The sequence below is a fragment of the Caretta caretta genome, chromosome 5 (assembly GCF_965140235.1).
Source record: "Caretta caretta isolate rCarCar2 chromosome 5, rCarCar1.hap1, whole genome shotgun sequence".
Taxonomy (NCBI): domain Eukaryota; kingdom Metazoa; phylum Chordata; order Testudines; family Cheloniidae; genus Caretta; species Caretta caretta.
In genome coordinates this window covers 89729292-89747385 of record NC_134210.1, presented here as the reverse complement: position 1 = coordinate 89747385, position 18094 = coordinate 89729292, and the positions used below count along the sequence as shown (strand labels likewise).

Genomic DNA, 18094 nt, shown 5'->3' with positions numbered 1-18094 from the left:
AATGTCTTCTATTGAGATTAAGATAGATGACAAAAATTGGAATTATTTTGCCTTTTAGCGATATCTATTAGGGCTGCCAAGCAATTAAAAAAATGAATCGCATTTAATTGCAATGTTAATAATAGAATAACATTTATTTAAATATTTTGACGTTTTCTAGATTTTCAAATATATTGCTTTCAATTACAACCCAATACAAAATGTACAGTGCTCACTTTATTTTTTATTACAAATATTTGCACTGTAAAAAACAAAAGAATTATTTTTCAATTCACCAAATTCAAGTACTGTAGTAAAATCTCCTTACATGAAAGTTGAACTTACAAATTTAGAATTATGTACAAAAAAAAACCTTCATTCAAAAATAAAACAATGTAAAACTTTAGCGCCTACTAGTCCAATCAGTCCTACTTGTTCAGCCAGTCACTCAGACAAACAAGTTTATTTACATTTGCAGAAAATAATTCTGCCTGCTTCTTGTTTACAATGTCACCTCAAAGTGAGAACAGGTGTTTGCATGGCATTGTTGTACCTGGGGTCGCAAGATGTTTACATGCCAGGTACACTAAAGATTCATATGTCCCTTCATACTTCAACCACCATTCCAGGGGACACGCGTCCATGCTGATGACAGGTTCTGCTTGATAACCATCCAAAGCAGTGTAGACCGACAAATGTTCATTTTCATCATCATAAGTCAGATGCCACCAGCAGAAAGTTGATTTACTTTTTGATGGTTTGGGTTCTGTAGTTTCCGCATCAGAGTGTTGCTCTTGGAAGACTTCTGAAAGCATGCTCCACACCTCACCCCTCTCAGATCTTGGAAGGCACTTCAGATTCTTAAATCTTGAGTTGAGTGCTGTAGCTATTCTAGAAATTTCACATTAGTATATTCTTTGCATTTTGTCAAATTTGCAGTGAAAGTGTTCTTAAAATGAACATGTGCTGGGTCATCATCCGAGACTGCTATAACATGAAATATATGGCCAGAATGTGGGTAAAACAGAGCAGGAGACATACAAGTCTCTCCCAAGGAGTTCAGTCACAAATTTAGTTAACGCATTATTCTTCTAACAAGCATCATCAACATAGAAGCATGTCCTCTGGAACGATGGCCAAAGCATGAAGAGGCGTATGAATCTTTAGCGCATCTGGCACATAAATATCTTGCAATGTCAGCTACAACAGTTCCATGTGAATGCCTGTTCTCACTTTCAGGTGACATGGTAATGAAGAAGTGGGCAGCATTATCTCCCGTAAATGTAAACAAACTTATTTCTCCTAGCAATTGGCTGAACAAAAAGTAGACTGAGTGGACTTGTAGGCGCTGAAGTTTTACATTGTTTTGTTTTTGAGTGCAGCTATGTAGCAAAAAACCTACATTTGTAAGCTGCACTTTCATGATAAAGAGATTGCACTACAGTACTTGTATGAGGTGAAATTGAAAAATACTATTTCTTTTGTTTATCATTTTTACAGTGCAAGTATTTATAATAAAAAAATATAAAGTGAGCACTGTACACTTCGTATTCTGTGTTGTAATTGAAATATATATATTTAAAAATGTAGAAAACATCCAAAATATTTAATAAATTTCAGTTGGTATTCTATTGTTTAACAGTGCAATTAATCTAATTTTGATTATTTTTTTTTGAGTTAACTGCGATTAATCAACAGCCCTAGTATCTATTGATAGCCATTATTTCTGAACCACTGTGGCTTTCTGATTGTACAGCCGCTACTTCTTCTGGAAACAGCTACTTATACAGTGGCGTGTTTGCTGCTCCTCATAGTTGTCATTATTGTTCACAAACCAGACTTGTGTTTCTTCTGTGCACAAGCACTGTCAACAGAATTCTGGATGTTCTCAAGAAACTGAGCCAGTGTTCTCCTTTGTGATCTACTTATGAAAAGTGCTATGTAAGAGCTAGATGGTGGTATTATTTTGTTTGGCTCTCTCTGTTCCGTGTGTTGGATTGATCCCCAGATATGGATAGATAGAGCAATTTTCTGCAATATCTTTGGGAGATCTTCCTATATTAAGTGTATATATCATTGTGGGCCAGGGATGATGTGTAATTCCATGCAGGAGGGTGACGATAGCTCCTCCAGGAACTAAGAACAGTGTGGGGTGATTGGGAAAATTCACTCAGGCTGTAACACATCCAAAGAAGGGCTGCCACCTGGAGAGGCTCTCATGTGCTGGTTCAAACTGGATTCTCTAGAGACAGCAGACAAAGGACTTTTGGATAAATCACCTGTGTTTAAGGACTCAGGGTCTTCTGTCTGATCCAGTAAGTGGACAGGACCCTCTATCCAAGGGAGTCCCCAATCTTTCCTGGGAAGGGTTGGAAGCACTTTGTCCCACTGAATCGCCGTAAGACTGATGAGTGACCTCTGGTAATCTTTTAGCATGTGTATAGGAAACTTTATTTTTATATGTTTTCTCTGTAATACTTTTATCTTCAGAATAAATGTTCTTGCTTATAAAGAGCTGTGAGGTAGGTCATAACTGCTGGCAATTATGTTGTTCATAGCCTTTACAGAGAAAGCAAAGCACACACACTGGCCTGTTTAGGCAGCGTGGTTTGATGGGGATAACAAAGTGTAGGCAGGAAACTGTACAGCCTGGAAAATCCCCAGATGGGAGGGGGAGAGACGGATCTCCACCCAAAAGAGGTGATGGCTTAGGAGCCAGGAACCAAGAGTGTCTGTCCTTGAGGGACTACAGAGAGGGAATACAAGTGCAATTGCCCTGAACTGTGACAGTTATGACACCTGACCTTGGTGAGAATGGTATAGCTGTTACTGTGGCATATTGCCAGCCTTTTTCTGTTTGGAATTCTGTTTTGGTTTGGGATATTGCTGTTCTTGTTTCCAGGCACTTAGCTGTGTTGTAACTACTTAAGGGTTCTGTTTTACTTCAGAAGTTTGTTAAATGTTAGCAGTAAGGGTTTTTGTCCTTCACCTCAGGAACTTCTCAACTGGTGAAGGACAAAAAAAGTCCCATAACGCATTGTGAGGTGTTATTATATGGTACTAATGTTAAGTATGGCATAAACCAGCAAGATCAAGCTGTGGCAGTGGAAAATCTGTTTGGTGGGAAAGTACAGTGCACAAGCCACCTACAACTCCAGCTCAGCTAGATGGGCTGTCGCCAGCTGGCACTGCCCAGAAAGTGGGTTGAGTCAAGACAGTGGTGAAACAAACTTATTCAATACATACCACATTCAGTCTCCATCAGCGGGGTTTCTGTGTAGCTCTGGATAAAGTGGAATAGCTGGGGGAAGCGTAATGTGGTACTGCCACCTGCTGCCTAAGAATAAATCCTCTCTATCTGGGGCAACTGCCCGCATTGGGGCGGCGTATGCAGCTTGCCTCTTGCAACCTGAGCCTGTCTAGATTCTTGTTTATGGCAGTATGCGCCCGTATGCCTTTCTGACATGCCGTAGATCAAATATGCACAGTTCAGATCCATCTTAGAGGGCTGTGTATTTAAATAGATCTAGTCAGAACAAAGCCCTATACATTTCTTGACAACTTTTTATAAAATCATTACATCCAGTTTCTGTGACTTCAGTGACGACTACTTTACATGCAAAATAGCTTCAAATCTCTAACACCCAAATTACCTTTTTAATAATTTGTGCTCAAATGATTCAGAGCAGATGACTGCAGGGGATTATGATTAAATGTCAGACTGTGATGCTTCACAATCTAAAGACAAATGTATATGACCATCTTTCATGTATATATTATACCACGCTAGGGACATAGTGGTACCCCAAATATTGTTTTTATTTAAAGTAAACACTCAAAATGTAAGCTTTAAATATCTTCTGAATGCTAGTAACATAGTTATTGAAATAAACAAATCACATCTAAAGTATTGACATGCTTGTAGATGAACTTTTTGATCAGCCAGTAGTGTAAATATAAGAACATTTAGAAGTGTTACTAATGTACATGTATTCAGGTGTACGCTTAAAATCTTGAGAAACAGAAAATGAAAAATTATTCTTTCATTTATATTCCTGTTATTTCCCAAAGAAGATATGTGAATCTTTGCACTAATGGTTCCATTACCCAGAAGGCACATTCATTAGGTTCTAGGTAAAATATAAAGGTATCTATCATGCCTACTGCACACTGGCCTGCATTAAGGGGGGCAGTGTACAGCAGGACCAGCCCTGAAGGAACTCTGGCAAGCATTTTGCCTTAATAGCTACTAGTATACGGATGTAGAATGCCTTCTGGAGCTCTCTAATGCACATGAGGAGGCCATATTCCTAGTGTAAGCCCTATTGCTTGTTTGTCCCACTATGTGGGCCAGTGAGGAGGGAGTTTGGGGCCATGTGAACTGCCAGGAGTGCATTGAGACAAGTCCCTGCAGTCCCCAACCTGCATTCTGACACTGTGCTGGGATGGAGGGTACTTGTGTGCTCCCCCTGACCTTTATGCCAGTAAGGATGGCTGTATGCTCATGAGAATCTGCCCCACAGGTGTTTCAGCCAAAAGAAGTAGCAAGTACAGGATCTGAATGTAAATGACCCACAACAGGTAGTTATGGCTTTCTACATTAATGCTATACTAAGGCTGCAAATAAAGCTCTCAAAATCAAGGAATGCATAATTAAGATAGTGTTTAACCATAACCCTGCACCTTTGTACATGTGTCATGCACATGGACTATGTTTTAGATCACTTATATTGTTAAATGCCATGAGAGGTCATATAAACTGTAATTTCTTATTTAGTCATATCTGAAATACATATTGTAAGTACCCTGCCATACTATTCTGTATTAGAGCCTCTGCATCTAAACTAATATAACCTAATAGGACTACATAAATTGGAGATGGAAAACATGGTATAAGATTTCTTGCTGGGTTTTTTGCATGTAAAACAAATATGCATGTATGCCTATGTCTGTATGCATTCCATGTCTTTGTGTGTAATAAATGTAAATAAATAAATACTGGATCTGACCATTGGTCCATGTCTCGTCCCCTACTAGTGTTGCATACACTATGTATGGGGTGAGGGAATTCTTTCTTACCCACAAGTAATCATCTTACACTCTGAAACATATTGACTGAAATTAAATCTAGTGAAAAATTATTTCTCCAGGAGTAGAAAAATTGCTGAATGATAAGCAATCCTAATGCCTTCTATGCTGAAGCGTGTGTCATGCAGCTCAGTGCTATGGGGTCGTGTAATGTAGGACTTTAGCATAGTGTGTAGCTACAAGAGGCCCAGGTATAGGGCTGCCAAGGGAACCTTAACCGTGAATTTTCTGATGCTTGTAGGTTTTGAAATCTCAAAATTAACACGGTTTTAATAATACCAGGATTTTGCTTTGAATATAGTGTATAAATTGTTTTATGTGAAGGGTAAATGTTATGAAATTTTAAAACCTTGGACACTGACGCTACACAGCAGCAGTCTGTGAACTGTGGTGGTTTTTGTGGTCTGGATGAGTGCCCACTGGAAAATAAGCTTAAATTTGATCTGGAGCAGATTCCACTTTAGGTCATGGGAAGCTGTTATAGTCTTCACTTTGTCTCTGTGTTAGCCATTATGCACTTATTGTAACTGGATGCCATCTGAAAACTAAAATGGGAAATCTGACTTAAGTACCTGGAGCAAGGAAGCTGCTGTACTTAACAAATATGATGAAATAGTAACATGTTTAGGCTTTACAAGAAATTGGCATAAGCGTCTGATGTATTTCCATCACCTTTCTGAAACTGCATTCTGTTACCATTTTTATTATATCCCCTGGTGTTTTAGATGCAATCTTGAAGGCTTTGAATCGCTTAGAATTATGATAACCAATTGGGACACTTGAAGAAGGAGGTTTCCCTTACACAGGACAACAAAAGTAGCCTCAACAGAGGAATAGAAGAAAACTTGAATATCCTGTGATTTTGACTTATGCAGGCTTTATGGGAAGCAATATTAATCTGTGAGATGGACCCAGACCCAGGCCCCACATTTCTCCTCTCATAGTCATAAATTCCAATGCCAGAAGGTTTCAGAGTAGCAGCCGTGTTGGTTCTTTTGGCTACAGCATCACACTGGGCGTTTGTGGTCAGCTGATTATCCACTATGATCCCCGAATCTATTTCAGTCACTGCTTCCTTGAGTAGAGTCTGCATCCTGTAAGTGTGGTCTACATTCTTTGCTTCAAGATAAATACATTTACTTTTCGCCATACTAAAACACATATTGTTTGTTTGCACCTAGCTTACCAAGTGATCCAGATCACTCTGAATCAGTGACCTGTCATAGAATCATTGAAGATTAGGGTGGGAAGAGACCTCAGGAAGTGATCTAATCCAACCCCCTGCTCTAAGCAGAACCAGCCCCAACTAAATCATCCCAGCCAGGGCTTTGTCAAGGCGGGCCTTAAAAACCTCTAAGGATGGAGATTTCACCACTTCCCTAGGTAACCCATTCCAGTGCTTCACCACCCACCTAGTGAAATAGTTTTTCCTAATATCCAACCTAGACCTTCCCCACTGAGACCATTTCTCCTTGTTTTGTCATCTGCCACAACTGAGAACAGCCTAGGTCCGTCATCTTTGGAACCCCCCTTCAGGTAGTTGAAGGCTGCTATCAAATCCCCCCTCACTCTTCTCTTCTGCAATCTAAATAAGCCCAGTTCCCTCAACCTCTCCTCATAAGTCATGTGCCCCAGCCCCCTAATCATTTTTGTTGTCCTCCGCTGGACTCTCTCCAGTTTGTCCACATCCTTTCTGTAGTGGGGAGCCCAAAACTCAGATGCAATACTGTCCTCTTCATTATTTACCACTCCCCCAGTTTGTGGCTCATCAGTGATGATTTTTTTCTTCCACCCCACATCCATAGTGCGTGGGTCCTTTATTGATTGTTATAGTTTCCCTAATGGCAAGCAAGCTGCTGGCAAACCTTAAAAATGATGTGGTCCTTACTCAAAAAAGTAAAGGAGTACTTGTGGCATTGGTTAGTCTCTAAGGTGCCACAAGTACTCCTTTTCTTTTTGCGAATACAGACTAACACGGCTGTTCCTCTGAAACTCAAAAAAGTGTTTGACTTTAACAACCTTGTTACTTATAGCCCTTTCTGGAGGTAGGGAGTTCGATAAAATGGTAGCAAGCCAACTGGAGTACCATTTGACATTCTTCACTGCTCAGACATAAATCAGTTGGACATCAGACCAGGATGTGGTGTGGAGATGGTGTTGGTCTCATTGGTTTCTGATAGCATCAAAACAATTGAGATCAGATGTCCACATAAACACCATTAGATTTAACAGAGACTGATACCATTAAACATAAGGTACTTGCTGGTAGGAGCGGATAGATTTGGTTCATGGTAGCTCACCTTATTCCTTTTAGATTATTCTTATCACTCCATATGGGTGTAAGGGAGTATCTGCATGCAGTCAATTACACAATCAGGGCCCAAATAGGGAGAGTTCATTGGCACAAACCAGCTCTTGTTTTAATGAGCAGAGCTATCTGAAGCAATCAAGGAATGAGGATGCAGACCCATTTGTTTCTGTAAGTAGGCATATGTATAAATAAATCCAAACTTTCATAGATTGTATAAAAATAATTTATTCATTGATTCACCAACTCTCATTTATATGTAGAAGTGCATTAGTTGTCTGTTAACCTACTCCACAAGAAAATGTCTTAAACTAAGATTATCTCTGTATGTATTTTCCTCTTAGATTATGACATATTATACCTATGGGCATTATATAAAGCTGTAAATAATACTAGTTCCAGTGCACTGAGGATATGTATATGCCCTTTTTTGTCATGAATAAGATTTGTATATATTTAAGCTGGAATCTAAACTGGCTGGAAAGGAAGCGCTTGACCTTCACCGAAACTATTACTTGTAGGTACCCTTTGTCTTCTTGGAAATCTGTGATTATCATCTGGGTAGGTTTGGAAGTAAAGAGCAATTTGGGGATTTAATGTTTAGTGTTACAGGATTATGGCAGAGTGGAATGTGGGCAGCTTCCACTGGTACGTTCCTGCATGATTGCAATTGAGGTATTGGTTATGTGGAATCTGTAATAGCCTCACAGTAAAAGGAATGGTTTCATAATGGTTATCACCTCATTCCCTTAATAGAAATCAACTGCGAGGAGGAGGGCTCTTTTCATCATTGCTTTCAGGTTAAAAAGTTTTCAGTTACTTATTTCTCAACTAATTCTCTTTGCTCACCAGGGGTGTGCAGGTTCTCTCCCCTTCCCCTTTCAAAAAATACCAATAATCCTCATTGATTTATAGTTACTTGTATCCTGATTGGGAAGAATAGGACTTTGGTGAACTAATAAGAAATCTGACCCTGCCTACACTACAAATACAGTTGTGCTGGGAGCCTGTTTACAACAATGTCGTTACTGACCCCTGTTACGAATGTAAGAGGGGGAAATGTGATGATGTTCTAAGCTTGATTTGTCCTGTAGACTGGATCTTAACCATGCTTTGTGTGAAAGCAGAATGAATTATATTGAAATTAAATTCATTAAAGAAATGCTGCTTGAAAGGTTTGTTGAAATATAGTTGTCAGAAAGAGAAACGTTAAGGAGTGTGAGACAATGGGTCCTCAAACTAATTAACTTAGAGCTCCTACTGAGCTAGGAGATTGGTAAACGTTAGTATGCAAATAAGATATGTATATATATTTGTCAGTTTCTGCTTCCTTTTGTCTCCTATGTTAAATTGGCTTTGGCTTATCTGTATAAATAAGTTAGCTTGAGCTTTTGCAGGGGGCTCACATATATCTGGGTGCATTGGCAAAGCGCTTTGCTAATAAACAGAGTGGTCTGACAAATTCAGTGAGTCTTGAATCTGACTTTGACATTTGCAAACTGAACCCGTTCTTGTAAACAGATTTGGGAGCAACCATGTCGTAAGCAGATTCTTTGAGTATTCATATATGTGTTTAAAAGAAAGGGAAAGGGAAAAAACCATAGGGAAGCATTACTGCAGAGAGGACTTGTGCTTTCTGTTACTCCTGGTGGTTGGAAATGACAGAATTGTCAGCAGTAATGCAGAAAAGGCAGAAGTGTTCAAGAAATATTTTTGTTCTGTATTTAGGTAAATGCCAAGTGATGATGAAATATTTTCCATTCCAGCAGTCACTCAGCAGAATGTTAAACAGCAGCTACAGACATTTTTAAACCTACAGATCCGGATAACTTTGTAGCAAAGAGTTTTAAAAGAACAGGCTGAGGAGCTCTTTATACTATTAGTGTTGATAAATCTTGGAATGCTGGGCAAGTTCCCGAGGACCGCAAGAAAGTGAATGTTGTGTTAATATTTTAAAAGGGTAAATTAGATGACTTGGGTAGATAGAGGCTTGACCTGATATTGATCCCAGGCAAAATAATAGAAGAGCTGATGTAGGACTCAAAGAATTAGAGGATAATCTGATTAATGCCAATCAGCATGGGTTTATGAAAAGTAGATCCTGTAAAACTAACTTAATGTGTTTTTGATGAGATTACAAATTTGATAAAAGCATTAATGTTTAATAAACTTCTGTAAGGCATTTGATTTGATGCCACATGATATCTTGATTGAGAAACTATAATGATACAAAATCTATTTAGCATAAATTAAATAGATTAAAAACTATTGATAAGTTTCAAAGTGTAATTATAAACAGAGAATCATCGAGAGGTGTATTTCTAGTGGCGGAAGCACAGGAATCAGTTCTTGGCCCTACACCATTTAATATTTTTATCAGTGACTTTGAAGAAAACACAAAATCATTACTGACAAAGTTTGCAAATAACTAGGAGACTGGGGAATGGTAAATAATGAAGAGGACAGATCACTGCTCCTGAGCAATGTAGATTACTTGGAAAGCTGGACATAAGCAAACAACATGTGTTTCAATAAGCCCAAATGTAGAGTCAATCTAGGAACCAAGAATGTGGGTTATACTTACACAATGGGGGACTGTACCCTAGGAAACAGTGACTTTAAAAAGGCTCTGAGGTGGATAATCAGTTGAACTTGAGTTTCCAGTGCAACACTGTGGCCAAAGGGGCTAAATGCAATCCTTGGATGTATATACAAAGGACTATCAAATACTAGCAGAGGCTATATTACCTCTGTATTAGCACTGCTGCGACTGCTACTGTGGAAAACTGTAACCAGTTGTGGTGTACTGATGTACACAATTCAAGAAGGATGTTCAGATCTTTGAAACGTTTCAAAGAAGGGTCATGAAAATGATTGAAGGATTGGAAAATGTGCTGTACAGTCAAAGATTCAAGGAGCTCGATCTATTTAGCTTATCAAAAAGAAGGCTAATGGAGGACTTACGTTTATAATGCATAATGGAATCCCTACAGAAAACCGATAATGGTGGGTTTGTCAGTCTGGCGGATAGAGGTATAATAAGATCCAATGGCTGGAAGCAGAAGTCAAGCTAGAAATAAGCACCTTTTTAACTGAAGGGTAATTACCCATTGGACCAATTTACCCATGGACTATTGTGGATTCTCTGTCACTGGATATTTTTAAATCAAGGTTGGATGAAGACCTGGGATCCTGAGATTTGAGATGTAGGAATCCTGAGTTCTAGTCCAAGTTCTAGAAGTATGTGCTCTAGTGGCTACAGACCATTTTGCCTGGTTTCTGCCAGCCTGTTTGTCCCCCTCTGCTCTTAACCCCCAGCCTGTCCCACTCTTCCTTTGCTCCTCCTGGCCCCACACTGTACCCTCTATCCTGCCTCTGTCTCACCCTTTTGTATTCAAGCTAGTCAGGTGGCTTTTTCCATTTCTTCTGCCTTCTTTCTGTGTTACCTAAAAACCTCTGGGCACTGGGGACATGGAACAGAGTGTTTCCCTGCTTTCAGTTCTGGTGTCACAGCAACTTTTGGGTGCCAAGAGGAGAAGTTTCTGGAAAAGTCCTGCACGGCCCCTGGATTGGAGGAGCACGCTCATTTGCTCTGTGAGAATGGTTTACGCGCAGTCTGGTCAGCATGGCAGATTTGTGTGGGGATAGACCACAATCAGTACAGATGGAATTTTCAGAGAATTTACCTGCCAGCCTCTAACAACCTTCTACTGAGCATGTGCAGCCTGAAATTATTAGAGGCTTATAACTTGGCCAGATTTGGGCAACTTTTCACACCGCCTCCTTCAGTCCTTGCACTGGCCTCTGGGGAATCAGTTGGGCCACAGGAGTCCAGGCTCAAGTCATCCAGCAGGGCTGAGCAAACACAAGTAACAGTTAACAAGCCCAGGCTTCAGGCTTAGAGCAGCCTGGGAGAGGGGGAGACTGCCACCAATGCGTTTGGTGTGGGAGGGAACGCAGGCCCACCCACTCCACTGTGTCCCAGCCCTGGGCCCTAGCAGCAGCCAAAGGCCCGCTGCTGTGTCAGTGGGGATCCTGGCCTCAACACACTGACATGGGTTCTGGCAGTACTGCAGCCAGACTCAGGTCAGCTGCCCCGGGGCTACTTCCCAACTCCCCCTCTAGAGGTACCTAGGTTAAGGTGGTGTCCTCAGGGGGGTCAATCACCAGTGGGTCCTCAAGGTAGCTGATAAGCAGTAAGCTCAGCAACTCTCCCACAAGCTGATCCGCGTCAAGTGTCGGCTGGTCAGGCCAGTCTCCAGGTCTGCCACTGGTTACTGGAGTCTCCCCAGCGGAAGTTGGGCCAGAGGCGTCTGATCTCTCCAGCGGCTTACTCCTGAGTGAGCTCTGGGGTTGGGCTCTTATACTTCCTGTCCGGCCTCTGACCCTCTGAGGGGCGGGCTTGGAGTGCTCTGGCTCTGCCCTCTCTGGTGTCTGGTGGAGCTCGTCCCTCTCCGGGGCACCGGGGAACCACACCACCTCCCTACAAGGCACTATAGGTCCTCAGTGAAATGGTTGAATGAAATTTTATTAAGCCAAGAACAAGGTAGCTCTATTTTAACTTCATATTTGGCAACAGCTGACCTGTTTTCACTGAAATTTCCCAGAAAAATTCAACCGACCATGGAAAATTTCCGTGTTAATGATTGGAGTTTGTCAAAGTTATAAGCAACAGAAAACTGGGTCTTATAATGGAAAGTGTTAAGCAACCTTAACTATAGATGGAGGTCCTGGCACTTATTATCTGGGTTTGTGTGTATATATATTTATATACACTTCTATATGTTTGCATAATTATATATGGTGCCATGTGGTAGCGTACATATCATTTGCTGAGTTTGGGATGGTCTTATTACTGATCTCTGACAAAGCAAACAATTCTGATGCATGAGACTTCCTCTCCTGCTGAACACTATGAAGCTAACACTTTGCATAGGCCAGCACAAAGAATATGTTGGGGGTAAGCTAAGACAGGAGCAGGACTTGACCTGCTCAACAAATAAGTGGCATACATTGGCCACTGTTAAACCCTGGAGCTGTAATAATAGATATGGAGTAGCAGCTATGGAAAAGGTTGGGGGGTGTGTGTAATCTATCTTCACCAAACACAACACATAGGTCCCATGCTTTGAAGAGAAAGGGATCTGAGTTTTGTGTGTGTAATATACTTACGATCGTTCTGTTTTATTTCACTGTATTACTCTGGGAAATAATTTAGAAGTATTCATTGATTTTATTTTAACTAAACAGGTTGCAAATAGAACCAACACTATTGTCAGAGGGAAAAATTTTTTGTCTTCCCTTCATTGTCCCACACACTAAAGGTAGCTTTAACAATTACATTTGGACTAGCAGTTTCTCCTCTTAAAAGCTGTGTTTAGATGGTGAAGGCCTTTTGTGATTTCTCTTCAGCATGGTATGTACATACTGTAGTAATCCATTTTTTCATCATCTTGTTGCTAACAATGAGCCACCTAAGCTCTGAAAACCTCCCTCTGCTGTTAGTTATAGAAGAATGCTTAAAGGATTTAAAGATGTCAGTCTTCATCTTGTTTTTTAGGAGGAGGGTGTGTGTGTGTATGTCCGAGAGCAAGCGAGAGAGAGAGAGTTGGAGTTCAGCTATTACACTGTGTGTGGTCTGAGGTTATTTCTCATTTCATGAAATGCACGCTTCATTCCTGGCTCAAGCAAAACTTGTGCGTCACTGAATAAGTCCCTTATCCACTTTCCAAAACACTGAAGAGATTTGAAAGGGCTCTGTGGGTGGACTGCTACTATCAGCAAAAGCAAATAAGCCAACTTATTTAGCTAGGCATTTTTTAATGCTTAAACATAATAACCTTCACTGACACTAGAACAGTTTTGGCTGGCTGGGAAAGAAGAGGGGGAAACCCTAATGTTAATTAAGGTCTGACTGCTTAAACTTTAAAGGCCACATTTATAGTTCTTGCTATATAAAGGTGCTGTCTGATCATAGCTGAGAGGAAAAAAACACGGGGAATGATTAAATGAACAGACTGTACCATTAGGAGTCCCCTGTGGTGCTCTAGCTGTAGTTTATTCAGGAATTCACCATCCTTTAATCAGATGTGGTGGAAAGCAATTACAGTCCAAAAAAAGATATATCCAAGCACTCCTTGTATCAAAAATGTTTTGATGTTCAATATAATTAAATGGAGCTGTCCTGAAAAGCTGTGGGTGTCCAATGGCAAAGAGCAGGTATAGTAAATACTGGCTGTGTGCTAAATCCCAGCACTGAAAATAAATCATGGCATACTTAATGGAAGCAAAAGCCAGAATTCAGTCAGGATGCTAATAGACCAAACCAGCTGCTGTGTGGGGGTAGAAACCTCAATGGACAGGATGGCACAAGAAAGCTTTGAACAAGGTTTGCATGAAACCAGCTGGAAATGGGTTTAGCCCACAATAAAGTCATGTAGACCAAATTCTGCTTTCAATAGCATGGGTCTAAATCCAGCATAATATCATTGAACTCAATAGAGTAGGGTTTGAGGTGGTTTAACTGAACAGAATTTGGCCCATATGGTATGAGCTGAAAATACACATAAGTGAAGCAGACTAGCTCCATTATCTCCCTGAGATGATAAGACTTGCAAAAAAGCCAATTCAAGTGAATGAGACTTGCAAAAAGCTCATTCAAGGTGAATCAGAGTTTGACAGATCAGAACTGAATTTCCCTGTGCAAGGTAGTCCAGTACAAAGTTCATTAATATACACGTGAACAAGGCATTCTGTGTCTGGTCAGTCTCTCCTTGAGCTGGACAGTATAAGAGAGGTAATCTTGGAGAATGTTATGTTTTGCCTTAGTACAGTTCTGATGGACTTGACCAGAAGGAAGACTCCATTTAGACCTGATAGCTCTAGACCACAAAAAGCTTTGTTTGAGTCTTGGACGTGGTCCCATAGAGGTACATAGGAAAAAAAAATTGCTTTTCAGGGGAGGGGTAAGTGCAACCACCACCCCAACCCTTTACAATAAACTTGGACCCTGCCCAGCTCCCACACTGCTATATTCTTACCTTTATTATTTGTACTACAGTAACTGCTAAAGGACACCTCCAAAATCGGAGCCCCATTGTTCTGGATGCTGAGTCAAGGAAATAATACTGTTTTCTATACAAGGAAATAATTCCTCCCCCAACGATCTTACAGTCTAAATAGACCAGATACACAGACAAATAATGAGAGAAAGGAGATATTATTTCCCTCATTTTATAGACAGGGACTGAGATTCAGAGAGACTAAACGGTGTGTCCCAGATCACACAGGAAGTCCTTGGCACAGCCACGACTTGAACTCAGCTCTCCTGAGTCCTAATCTTGTACTTTAACCACAAGACCAGCCTTCCTTTCTGGAGAGCCCCTGGAATTCTGGTATGGCTCCTAACAACTCTCTTCCTCTCTACTGGGCCTGGTTGATGGAAGAGTTCAAATGGTGAGCACTTGTGGGCCTCTGTAATCAGGAATGTCTTGCACTCTGCGTGTGGTGGGGGAGCACAGAAAGTGGAGCTTGGACAGATCAGTGAGCTCAGGCCCAGAAAAGATAAGTCATAGTGGGTCATGCAATTCAGTCATGTTAAGTGTAAAGAACTCTGGAAATGGAAAGCGAGTTGCAGAGTTGGGGGACTAATAGGGGCATGTAGGGTTTACAGGGGTAGGCAAAATAAACAGAACCCAAATGTATCTGATATTGATGTTCCAGAACAGAATTCCAATTAGTACAATATCCATGCTATGCATTCCTCATTATCTGGTTCCCCATCCAATGGACCATCGGAATTGATTGCCAAGTGGTCCACACTCTCACTCAGAGTGAGGCTGAAGGGTTATTTGTCTCTGTCACGAGCTCTGCATGAGGTGTTTTCTCCAGGTTCAGTTGTGCACACACTCAACACACAGCAAGTCCCAGAGGCCGAATATGGGACTTCACTCTTTGGGTGTCTGCTTTAATGTCTGGCTACTAGGAGCCAGACTCAACTGCCAGACCGCCATGACTCTGTCCAGACAAGGCTTTTCCAGAGTTGTATGGCCCCAAATAAATTATCTTAATAAAATCAAAGCCAGTTTCAAATACCACAATATAAAATGGTTCACCTTCTGAAACTAGCAATTATAAAACCTTTCCCTGGAAAAGGTCTCTGAAGCAATTCCTATTATAAAAGCTGCAGCTGAGCTAAGGGTGGTAAATGACCACAGTGTTCCTTGGAGGCTGTGGGTGTCAGAGGAAAGATGCATGAGAGAAAAATGCATTGGCTGAAGGTAGAGCATGTTTTCGAACATTAGTGGTAGTTCAGTAACCCAAGCATGTTTCTGATTAACATCAGAGTCCTTCAGATGAATGGAATGTAAACCACATACCAATTATTGGAATCCCATGAAGTAAACTCCCTTTTCCGTCTGTCTGTCTATCCATCTATCTGCCCACCCACACGACTACAGTGTCTCAGAAATATTCCTCCTTAGAAACTGTGGAAAATTCTACTTCTGTGTGTGTTCGCTTTATCCTTGATTCTGTGGTACCGTACTAAAAATTGAATAAATGAAATTACAATGGAGGCACGTGGACACTATCAAAGAAATAGACCTGCTAATTAAAAGGATAATATTTCCTGGCACCAAATCAAAACACACAAGAGCAAGTCCTGAGATCTTTATTCAGGCATACTTCTGAGAATTTGACCCATACAGTAAAACCTATTAAAAACTTAAGTCCAGTGCATTACAAGATAGAGAGGAATAGAAAATGTATCTCCCTAAAAATTAATTGATCAGTTATGTGTGTGTGTGTATATATATATATATGTATGTACTGTGTGCCAAATCACAAATTACTTTGTACTTTTATAACATCCTTTATTTAAGGTTCTAAACCTATTAATTCTATTAGCTAAGCTTCCCATCCCTTTTGTGAAGCAAGTAAGTATAATGTCTATTTTGCAGATGGCAAAATTGAGGCACAGAGAAGTATATTGGAAAGCTGGAAGAAAACTTTAATCATACTGTTTCCACAGTATGCATCCGATGAAGTGAGCTGTAGCTCACAAAAGCTCATGCTCAAATAAATTGGTTAGTCTCTAAGGTGCCACAAGTACTCCTTTTTTTTTTTTTTTTTAATCATAATAGTTCTGTAAGAGTTGGTCCTATGGCAGCATCAGGTCCTATTTCACTGTAGCTGTTTTCTGATGCTTTGCTGGCCTCTAGAGGGACAAGCTGTAAATACTCTGGAGTACAAACTGGAAATAAACTTTAAGCACAACATTCTGTTCTTCTATCCCTCTCCCCAGGCATCTCTTTTCTACCTATAATCCTAGTGAATTCTGTGAAAGAGGGATGCTTTGTAAATCCTTGCGAATAATTTTCTTTGTTTGTGTAACTCCCTTTCTGTGTTGGCCTTATGTTGAGGACACCATCCTTCTGGTTGAGGAGGACTGGATAGGAGTTCCTTGGGATCCCATGAGTGCCACCCCTTAGTCAGAAAAGGGGAGAAGTTCTGCTGACACAGCAGTGGCAAAGAAGTGTGCGTGAGACGGAGGGAGATTCTCTAGGTTCCTACAGGGAGGCAGGAGATCCCCTATGAATAGAAGTGCAGAAAAGAGAACAGTGTATTTTATGTGTAATGTTTATTAACTTTTAATGCTTAGAACACCATTATTGAATACTCTCATTCTCAGTAAAAAGCATTACTACACTGTGAAAAGGAGCAGTGGTTTTAAATCTCTCAGCAAGCAGTATGCCTCCCCTTTCTCTTCCTACTCTGCCTCACTGCTTGCTGAACTAGTTTGCTGCATTCCCTCACCCCTTTCCCTGGCTCCAACTTTCTGCTTTTCCCCAGAAAAACCTTAACTGCATGTTTTAAATTTGCTGCACTTAGCAGAGAATAACGCCCTGAGTAGTGGGGCCCTGGGAACTTCATGGGTTTGTTTAATATTAAATGTACATATTCGTAAAATGTCAATGTACCTTTCTGAAATTTCATGACGTAGCCATGTGTCTTGGCACATTTTTTAAAGGCCCTAGTTATTCCTCTTCCAAAACCAACAGTACACATCCTCCAGTTCCCCAGCTCCTTTCCTTCCCTTTCCCCTTGTCTCCACTCCCTCCTGCCAATTCCCTCCCAAATGAAGTGTTCATATCTCCTGATGATATCTTCATTCCCACTCTGTTCCTACTTGCCAGTTCCCTTCCACTTCAAGCAAGGTCCCATGTTCCCATTTATTTGGCCCCAAACCAAAACTAATTAGTAATTCCTCTGCCTACTGATATGATAAACACAGGGCATGCTTGTATTGGCCTCTCTTTTTTCCTTTGAAGTGAAGCAATTGTCAAAAGCTTTCATTATGTTAGAGAGAATCCCTGCTAATACCTCTCCCATCTCATAGGGCAATAGTCACCAATGTGCAAAAGACTCACACAAGGCCCTATGCAGTACTTAAACTCTTATGGCAAGGATTATATGGTGCAAGAAAGCTTGGGGTAGGCCTCTGAACCCAAACCTGCAATCCCTCCTCAAGCAGAACTCCAATTTAAGTCAATCACTATAATAATCTAAGGTTCTATTTGAAGTTAATGTCAAAACTCATATTGACTTCAACAGGATCGGGATTAAGATCCCAATCTTGCATGGAAAACCAGACAATCCAGCACCGTTCCCTTGCCCTGTCTCTTAGGGAAGGATTTTCCTCTCATTACACTTTTGTAC

At 40.7% G+C, this 18094-nt stretch overlaps 1 protein-coding gene across 7 annotated transcripts in view; it reads left to right on the top strand.

Annotated features, from left to right (window-relative positions):
• ERCC6L2 (ERCC excision repair 6 like 2) overlaps positions 1-18094 on the top strand; it is a 231730-nt gene that overhangs the window by 107860 nt on the left and 105776 nt on the right. The gene's annotated exons all lie outside the window — the stretch shown is intronic.